Raw genomic sequence first — 11,098 nt, forward strand, 5'->3', positions numbered from 1 at the left:
AAGGGCTTTATTCCTGAATCTGCCACTTATTAGATGTGCGTCCTTGGGCAAGCTACTTAACCTCTCTGGGACCCAAATTCCTACATTTGTAAGATGAAAGGGCTGTTAGATGATCTCTCAGTTCCCTTCCAGCTCCGATTTTTTATGACCTCCAAACCTGTATAGGTTTCACAAACAGAAGAAAAATGCTAGTAAGGGGTCTCTTACACCTTAATGTCACCCACAGAACTGTCTGTTCTGCTCAGGAACTGTAGAGTCATCCCTCGGTATCTGTGGGGGATTGGTTCCAGGATCTCCCATGGATACCAAGACCCGAGGATACTCAAGTCCCTTATATTAAATGGTGTGGGATTTGCATGCAACCTACACACGTCCTCCCATATACTTTAAATCATCTCTAGATTACCTATAAAACCTAACACAATGTAAATGCTATGTAAATGCAGCTGACCCTTGAACCACTCTGGGGTTAGGGGTGCCAACCCTTGACGTTGAAAATTAGCTGTGAACTTGACAGTCAGCTACCCATATCCAAAGTTCCACATCGGCAAATTCAACCAACCTTGGATTGTGTAGTACTGTAGTGTTTATTGAAAAAAAATCGGTGTATAAGTGGACCCGCCCAGCTCAAACCTATGTTTCTGGATTTTGCGGGGGAATATGTTTTATACAGAGTTGGTTGACCCGTGGACCCCACGGAGGCAGACCCGCAGACGCAGGCCAGCTGTCCAGAGCTAGTTGTTTGCCATCTAGGACCTTGATCATATTCAGCTGTGTTTCATCAGCACCTAGCAGGACTTCATAAGTGTTGAGTAAGTGAATGAAGAGAGTCAAGTCTTCATTTAGAAATTCTACAATTCTAGCAGGGCTTAAGAACATAATTTCCTCGATCCTACTTCCAGTTACTACCCTCTGTGTCTCTTTAAAGCCAAATCTGAAGATATGACTGCTGATTCCATTTCCTTCTTCCCACTGACACCTACCCCTTGAGGGTCATTGACATAATCCTAAGCTTACCAGTGACTTCGGTGTTGGTGTGACACTGTGAAATGTGTGTATTTGGTCTTGGTCGCTGGTTCCTGGGACAGAGCTCCTAAAGCCCTTGTAATTCCCTGAGTGCTAAAGATGAGAGGGGACATCTTTTGGTACTCTTAGTAAGTCCCTTTCCACCTTACCTGGGTTTATGCTAATGAGGTGACTTTCAGAGGATGGGGATTGGTTACCAAAGGAACCAGTCATTTGATTAGAGAGTTGAAACTTTCAGCCCCACCCTGATCTCTGGGAGGAGATGGGGATTGAGTTAATCACCAAATGGCCAATGATTTAATCAGTCATGCAACATAATGGAACCTCCATAAAAATCTTTTTTTTCTGAGTTAAAAAATTTTATTGTATTTTATTTTTTTACATCTTTATTGCAGTATAATTGCTTTACAATGTTGTGTTAGTTTCTGCTGTACAACAAAGTGAATCAGCTATATGTATACCTATATCCCCTCCCTCTTGAGCCTCCCTCCCACCCTCCCTATCCCACCCCTCTAGGTCATCGCAAAGCACCGAGCTGATCTCCCTGGGCTATGCAGCTGCTTCCCACTAGCTAGCTATTTTACAGTTAGTAGTGTGTATATGTCAACGCTTAAACAACGGGATTGGGAGAGCTTCTGGGTTGGTGAGCACAGGGAGGTGCCAGGACGGTGGCACGCCTGGAGGGAGCATGGGAGCCCCTTGCCTCTTACCATACCCTGCCTTGTGCATCTTCTTTTTTTTTTTTTTTTTTTTTGCGGTACGCGGGCCTCTCACTGTTGTGGCCTCTCCCGTTGCGGAGCACAGGCTCCGGACGCGCAGGCTCGGCGGCCATGGCTCACCGGCCCAGCCGCTCCGTGGCATGTGGGATCTTCCGGACCGGGGCGTGAACCCGTGTCCCCTGCATCGGCAGGCGGACTCTCAACCACTGCGCCACCAGGGAAGCCCTGTGCATCTCTTGCATTTGCCTGTTCCTGAGTTCTATCCTTCATAATTATCCAGTAATAGTAAGTAAAGTGTTTCCTTGAGTTCTGTGAGCCGTTCTAACAAATTACCAAACTGCAGGAGGGGAGTCCTGGGAACCCTTGATTTATAGCTGATGGGTCAGGAGTACAGGAGGCCCAGACTTGAGACTGGCATCTTGGGGGACTGAGCCCCTAACCCGTGGGGTCTGCACTAACCCCAGGTAGTTAGTGTCTGAATTGAATTAAATTGTGAGACACCAGGTGATATCTACAGAGAACTGGAGAGATGTTTGGTGTGGACAACACACACATTTGGTGTCAGAAGTGTCGTGAGTTGAGAAACAGTTTTCCTTTAGTTGGTAAACAAAATGGGCCTTTTGTAGTCTTTATTACACCTGCTCACTCACCAGCATTCAGCTCTGCTGTCCACCATCTTTCTTTTGGAACAAGCTCATCGGGTTTCCTTCACACTACACTTTTCTAGTTTCCCTCACCCTCTATGGTTTCTTATCTTTAGTCTCCTTTGTGAGCTCCCCCTTTTCCCTGGCCATTTAGGTGCTGGAATTTCTCCAGACTCAGTTCTGTTAGCACTCCTTGGACTATCATGCACCTCTATGCCCCTGACTCCCAAATGTCCATCTGCAGACCAGACATCTCTGAACCCTAAGCTTATATCTCCAAGGGCTGACCTTGTCACCAAGATTTCACCAAATCCTATCAAATGCAATATGACCAACTCACCAAGAAGAAAACAAACAACCTGGTTAAAAATTAGACAAAAGATTTCAAGGGACACTTCAGCAAAGACAATATACATATGTAAAATACGTACATGAAAAGACATTCAACACTGTTAAACCCACACCACTATGCACCCACTAGAATGGGCAAAATTCTAAACAAACAAACAATACCAAGTAGTGATGAAGATACAGTGTAACTGGTGCTCTCATAACTTCCCCAGTGGGAATGCAAAGTGGCACAGCCATTTTGGAAAATAGTTTAGCAGTTTTTTTTATTAATTATATACTTATCCAAGCCAGCAACTCTAGAGAAATGAAAACCTATGTTCACTGTACATGGATCTTTCTGGCAGCATTACTCACAAATATCCAAAACTGGACACCCAGCTGTCCTTCAGTGGGTGAGTGGATAAACAAACTGGGGTACATACAAGGCAATACCACTTAGGAATAAAAAGAAAGGAACTATCGCTGTACGTGACGACACAGATGCATCTCAAATGCGTTATTCTAAGTGAAAGAAGACAGACTCAAAAGATTACTATATACTATAGGATTTCACTTAAATGACATTTTTGAAAAAGTAAAATTACAAGGACCAACACTCTGTCGGGTGTTGCCAGGTTTTAGGAGTAAGGGGAATATTTGACTACCAAGGACAGCTTGAGGGAATGTTTGGAGATGAAATTGTTATATATCCTCAGTGTAGTGGTGGTTATGTGAGTCTATGCACTTGCCCACATTCATAGAAGTGTATACCCTCCAAAAGAAAAAAAAAAGCCCTGATTTTTACTCTATGTGAATTTTTTCCAATTAAAATACAATATGTTCAAAACTAAATCCTGTATCCCCTTCCATCCATGACCACCATCACACAGTAGTCCTTTGTTATTCAGTCCTCTCGGGTGCAGTGAACAAGAAATGCCAGGGTCCAGGTGGCCTGCCGACAGCTTCCTCTGCTGCCGCCCCACCCACTGCATCACCCACCCTGGCTGCAGCTCTCCACCCCACGCCTTAGCCCACGCCTCCAACTCACCTGGGCAACTTCGGTACCTTCCTAGCTGGTTGCACCATTTCTACTTTTGCCTGCCTACAATCAATTTTCTCTACAGTAGGCAGAGAGAAGACCAAACACAAATTTGGTCTTTTCAGTCCCTTGATGGAAACCTTTCCACCAATTCCCGCTGCTTTTAGGATGAAGTTCAAAATCCACATGGTCTGGTTGTTCCTCTCTCCCCAGCCTCGCCCTGGTGCCTCCACTGACGCCCCACCTCCACCTCCCGAACTCTAGCACGGCCTTTTGCTCCATCAGAAGCACCAAATTCCATCAGACCTCAGAGTCCTTGACATGCTTTTCCTTTGGAGCTAGCAGTTCTTTCCACCTGCCACCCTGTTACATTGATTTAACTGCTGCCCGTGTGTCAGATTTCAGCTCAAATGCTCCTCCCTTCGCAGAGATTTCTGGGATCCCCTTGGACCAGGGCAGGTTCTTTTTTAAAAAATGCTTTCATAGCCCCCTGCCATTTTCCCTCAGGGCACACACCAAAATTTGTAACAAGAATGAAAATTTCCTATCCTCTTAGAACAGGACAGTGCTTTGCAAATTGTGGTCTCTGGACTAACAAAATCAGTGTCTCCTGGGGACTTATTAAAAATGCAGATTTCCAGACCCCAATCTAGACTTTCTGAATCAGAAACCCTGAAGAAGGGGGTCTTGAAGTCTGTGTTTCAATAAGCATTCCAGATGATTCTAAAACACATTCAAATTTGAGAACCACCATCCTAGTAAATGACTGATTATTCTATGGTTTTAAACCTGTTTAATCAATCAAGGATAATTTGCTTGAATATAGACCCTTACATTTGCATAGTATAACCTAATTTAAGGCAGCTTTATGTGTTATCTGATTTGGCTTTTGTAATTGCTCTGTGATGTTAAGGCTGTTATTATTATCTCCATTATGTAGGTAAAGACACTGGGGCACATCCAGGTTAGGTAAATTGCCTAAAGTCACATAGCTGGTGCTATGGTCTGAATGTTTGTGCCCTCTCCCCAAATTCACATATTGAAATCATAATGCACAATTAAATTAGTGGTATGGGGACTTCCCCGGCAGTCCAGTGGTTGAGACTCCGAGCTTCCAACGCAAGGAGCGCGGATTTGATCCCTGGTCAGGGAACTAAGATCCCACATGCTGCATGGCACGGCCAAGAAAATAATAATAATAACAACAATAATAGATAAATAAATAAATTAGTGGTATGAAAATGTAATAGATGTGTTTGCCAAATAGAATCTAAGGTAAGAGATAAGAGGCAATTGTAGTGATCCAGGAGAGATAACAGTGTTATGGAGAAAGGAAGTGGCATTAGAAATGGAGAGAGAGGGCCAAATTCTAGATATATTAAGAATGTAGAATTGATAGGAGTTGATTGGTTTGAGGTAGAAGGTGGAGGAGAGGTTTCTGGAAGCATCAGTAGAAAAACATCAGAGCAGGAGTGATTCTTTGGATGTGGCAGGGAGTGGAGGTGGGAGGAACACACAGATTCAGTTTGACGCCATGTAGAATGTGAGGTTCTTTTGAGATGTTCAGGCAGAGGAATCAGGGAGGCAGTGCAATAGTTAAATATTTATTGGGTGGGCCAAAAGTTTCTTCGGTTTTTTCTGTAAGATGGCTCACTTAGTTGTCTTTAACTTCATTCGAAACAATTTTGTTAGATTGTATTGTGACAGCTCTCATATCAGTGTGCATTTAAAAAAAGACATCAAAATTGGTGAATTTTTGCGTAGCCATTTTAATATTGAAGATGGAAGAAAAACAGCAACGTTTTGGGTATATTAGGCTTTATTATTTCAAAAAAGGTAAAAACACAACTGAAACGCAAACACAGATTTGTGTCGTGAATGGAGAAGGTGCTGTGACTGACTGAACGTGTCAAAAGTGGTTTGCGAAGTTTTGTGCTGGAGATTTCTCGCTGGACGATGCTCCACGGGGTCGGGCAGGCCAGTTGAAGCTGACAGCAATCAAATGGAGACATTAATTGAGAACAATCAATTTTTTTTTTTGAGAACAATCAATGTTACACCCCGCGGGAGGTAGCCGACATACTCAAAATATTCAAATCAAGCGTTGAAAATCATTCGCACCAACGTGGGTATGTGAATCGCGTTGATGTTTGGGTTCCACATAAGTTAAGCAAGAAAAACCTTCTTGACCATATTTCCGCATACAATTCTCTACTTAAACGTAATGGAAACGTTCCGTTTTTAAAACAAATTGTGACGGGTGATGAAAAGTGGATACTGTACAATAATGGGGAATGGAAGAGATCGTGGGGCAAGTGAAATGAACCACCGCTAACCACACCAAAGGCCGGTCTTCATCCAAAGAAGGTGATGTTGTGTATATGGTGGGACTGGAAGGGAGTCCTCTATTATGAGCTCCTTCCAGAAAACCAAACGATTAATTCCCACAAGTACTGCTCTCAATTAGACCAACTGAAAGCAGCACTCGACAAAAAGCGTCCAGAATTAGTCAACAGAAAATGCATAATCTTCCATCAGGATAACGCAAAACCACATGTTTCTTTGATGACCAGGCAAAAACTGTTACAGCTTGACTGGGACATTCTGATTCAACCACTGTATTCACCAGACATTGCAACTTCAGATTTCCATTTATTTCGGTCTTTACAAAATTCTCTCAATGGAAGAAATGTCAATTCCCTGGAAGACTGTAAAAGGCACCTGGAATAATTTTCTGCTCGAAAAGCTAAAAAGTTTTGGGAAGATGGAATTATGAAGTTGCCTAAAAAATGGCGGAAGGTCGTGGAATAGAAGGGTGAATACGTTGTTCAATAAACTTCTTGGTGAAAATGAAAAATGTGTCTTTTATTTTTTACTTAAAAACCGAAGGCACTTTTTGGCCAACCCAATGGCTAGCGATATAGAATTAGAAGCTGTTAGCACTTACCATAAATTAGACAGTACTAAAGCCGTGGGAATAGATAAGGCTGCCTTGGGAGAGAGCATAGAATGAAAAGATAAGATGATCTAAGATGTAAAACCAAGTAATTGACTTGAAATAACATTGTAGCTTTGTTTTTAAAAGTCATTTAAATGTTTTTTACAGAATGGTTTGAATTGGAGAGGGCAAAAATTGTAGGTGGCTGATAGCAACAAGCTGTAGAGAAGTGTTTTATGTACACATAGCACCTTGGTAGCTAACACTGGAGACGCTCGTTTTATAATAGAAAAATGAAAAGTTGTTAAGAATTGTCTCTGGGTTATTCTCATCATCAGGAATTTTATACTGTGTAATTACTCTTCACCTTCCTATCTATGCCACTTGAAAGAAGAAAAGGAGAAGTAGGAAACCATGGAAGAAATAATGTGTTCCTCTTGGGAAAACATTTTTTTAGTAGCAATATGGGGGGAGCTGCAAGGGAAAAAAGTCAGAAACCCAACAATAGTGTTAAAGAAGCGAAGGAAATTTTGACAGCAAAATGTGCAGTATTGTACACAAACCAGTTCTGACACAAAATTGACCAGAAGTGTATCCAAATTTGACTCCAAGATAGGACGTATTACTTACTCATTAGAATGAGGTAGACCAGCATATCTCAAAGCTTATTCAAGGCTCTGAGAAATAAAGAAATTTGTTTAATTTTATTAAGGCCATTATCTCCTCAAATTAAAACAAAAATCCAGGACTTCTCTCGTGGCACAGTGGTTGAGAATCCACCTGCAAATTCAGGGGACATGGGTTCGAGCCTTGGTCCGGGAAGGTCCCACATGCCACAGAGCAACTAAGCCCATGCGCCACAACTACTGAGCCTGCGCTCTAGAGCCCGCGAGCTCCATTTCCTCCACTCTCCTTTGTACTGTTATTATCATCATACAAATTATGTCTTTATACATCATGTGGCCATCAACACGGATTTACAATGATTGTTTATGCAGTTGCCTTTTAAATCAGATAGAAGAAAAAGAGACTTATGAGCAAAAGCAATATCTATACTGCCTTTTTATATTTACCTATGTAGTTACCTTTCCCGGTGCTCTTTATTTCTTCATACGTATTCAAGTTACTGCCTAGTACCCTTTCATTCCACCTGAAGGACTCCTTTTGGTATTTCTGGAAGAGCATGTTGGCTCTCTTACTTTGTTTTATTCTTTTTATATTTTCTTTCCTTTTATTATTGTAGTTGATTTACAATGTTGTGGTCATTCTTTTTTATATTTTCTATCTTTTTATTAATGTTTACTATTTGGTAAGACATTGTTCTCATACTCTCCTTTAGTTCTTTAAACATAGTTGCCTTTAGTTCTCTAAAAATATTTGTAATCGCTTTTAAGTTCTTTGTCCAATAATTCCAACATTTGGTATTTCTCAGGGATAATTACTGTTGACTGCTATTTTTTCCTTGTGTATGGGTCATACTTTCCTGTTTCTTTGCATGTCTCACAATTTTTTGTGGACACTTGGATATTTAAATTATGTAATACAGTGACTCTGAAAATTGTACCCCCCTCCCCTGGGCTTTTTTGCTGTTGCCGTTTGTTGTTGTTATTGTTACTGTTTGTTTAGTGACTTTTCTAAATGAATTCTGTAAAGTCTATACTCAATGTGTTGCCATTGAAGTCTGCTAGATTAGTTTAGGGTTCATCAAATAGAGATTTCCTTAAATACCTTAAAGTCTCCCAGCCTCTGTCTAGAGGCTCTGTGTGTGTTGGAAAATGCCTTCAATGCTCTGACGGGCAGTTTGTAACACTGCCTTGGCCTTCACTTCTTGCTTGCCTGGAGCTTCAAGGTCAGCCAGAGGTGAAAGTTTATAGCCTTCTCAGGACTTTCCTGGGGAAGTGCACAGCCCTGCCCACGTATGCGGCCTTCTAGATTCCCAGGAATGTGTCAGAGCTTTTTCAAAGACCCCTATGGATATTTCATTCCCCAGCTTTTCCTTTTATGTTTTTGGGCAGCTGCTTCGTTGCTCCCACTGTTAGTGCTGCCTTAGGCAGCTGTGATGTTAAACCATTGCCACTAATTATTTTCAACAAATGCCCCAGGGAAAAGGCTGTTGACACTGAGAAAACTCTGAGTCAGATCAGATAAAGACAAGCCCTGCAAGTGGGTGTTTCCAAGGAACTGCCAGTCAGGTCAAATAGTGCCAGTTCCCTGGGGATGGGGCTTTTTAGGGGACCTCAGACATGTTTCCCCCCTGCCAATTCATGCCTACCATCGTTGTTGTTGGCTACCATGGAGCTGAGGAGGGGGAGATGGGATAGGACAAGTTAAAACACCACAAAGTTCATTCTTCTTACTGAGGTTCAGTTGCTTCTTCTCTCCCCCTTCTCCTCCTTTTAATAAACATTTATTGGATCATTGCAAACTTTTAATTTCCAGAGCTATAAAAATGTTGATTTGGGTAATTTTTACTGGTGTTCTCATTGCTTTTTGGAGGACCAGATTTTTTCTTTACTACATCATTCTAGAAGTCAGATCCTCCAAACTTTTGTTTTTAAACCATAGAACGCTTTCTTTATGCCACATCTGTTACCATCCTGTGCTTATTAATAGTGTATCAGCTATGATTTGTTGACTGATATGAGGAGCCAGGCATATTATTTGATCTTTACAACAACCATGGTAAGCAGCTACTATTTTTATTGTTGCTGTTGTTGTTGTTACCAGGTTCAAATGAAGAAAGTGGAACATAGGTTAGCTCATTTATTCAAAATCACCAAAGCTTGTAAATGACATTGAAGAAGCGAACTGCCGTGTTGTGGAGAGGGCCATGTGCAAGAATGGTAGGTAGCCTGTAGGAGCTGAGGACCTCAGTCCTACAATGGCAAGGACATGAATGCAGCCAACAACCAAGTTAACTTAGATGGGGATCCCAACCTCAGATATGATCACAGCCCTGCCCACCACCTTCATTGTAGCTTCGTGAGATCCTAAGCAAACTACCCAGTTAAGCCATGCCTAGAATTCTGATCCACAGAAAACATGAGCTGATAAATGTTGGGTCAAGTAGATTTTTTCTGTTAACGCTTTTATTCACATGCAATACAATTTGCCCACTTAAAAGCATACAATTCTTTGGTTTTTATTCTCTTCACAGCATTGTGAAACCATCACCATAATCAGTTTCCTAATATTTTCAGTACTCCCAAAAGCAAGCCCATATTTTTTAGCGGTCACCCACCATTCTTCTATTCCCTCAGCCCTAGGCTACCGCTAACCTCCTTTCTGTCTCTATAACTTTGTTTATTCTAGACATTTCATATAAATGGAGTCATACAATATGTGGTCTCTTGTGACTGGCTTCTTTCACTTAGCCCAATGTTTTCAAGGTTTATCCATGTTGTGGCATGTATGAGTATTTCATTTTTTAAAAATTGCTGAATAATGCCATTGGGTGGTTATACCACATTTGGCTATCAACCGATGAGCGTTTCTTTTTGCTACCTCTTGGCTCTTATGAATAATGCTGCTACGAATGTTTGTGTGCAAGTTTTTTGGGGGGCATGTGTTTTCATTTCTCCTGGGTATATGTACAGGAGTGGAATTGCTGGGTCATATGGTAACTCTATGATTAAACTTTTGAGGAACTGCCAAACTGTTTTCCAAGGCAGTATTTCCACCAGCCGTGCATGAGGTTTCTGATTTCTCAACCTCCTCACCAGCGCATAGCTGGGGCTGACGAGAACTTCCAATGGCTTGCCTCTGCCAGGAAGATACCATATCCCATAAGTGAGAGATGGGAGAAGAGGGAGCCCTGTGTTCTTGGCGTCACCTGCCTGGAATAGAGTTTTTGTCCCATTGAGCTGGGAGGAGGGAGGGAGGGGATGAGTCATGGTTCAAATACTACAGACTCTCGCCGTTCTCGCCAAGTTTTACCAGGTTTTCTTGAATAAGTATTTCTTCATTTGCTCTATACCCTAAGGACGATTTCCAGAGACTTTAAATATTAGGATTTAAGAAATAATTTTCACTAGTTATGCTTGTTTTGCTGGAGACTGCAGAGCTCTCAACACTGTCATCCTAGAGGTGGAAATCTAAATGTTTGTTGTTTAAAGCTGCTAAGATTGTGGTAATTTGTCATGCAGCATGGAAAACTGTTACACAGGGAACTAGTGCCCTTACAAAATTTACTTTGAGAAGCAGTGTTGTTGGCTAATCAAGCACTGGAATAAATGGAAAATTAGATTAATTTGAAAAGGATGATATTTAATGATTAATAGAAAATACATTGATGACACCCATTTCAACAGTGGAATTTTTCTTTTTTTTTTTTTGGCTGTGTTGTGTCTTCGTTTCTGTGAGAGGGCTTTCTCTAGTTGCGGCGAGCGGGCCTCTCACTATC

The sequence above is a fragment of the Stenella coeruleoalba genome (genome assembly GCF_951394435.1).
Source record: "Stenella coeruleoalba genome assembly, chromosome: 7".
Lineage (NCBI taxonomy): Eukaryota > Metazoa > Chordata > Mammalia > Artiodactyla > Delphinidae > Stenella > Stenella coeruleoalba.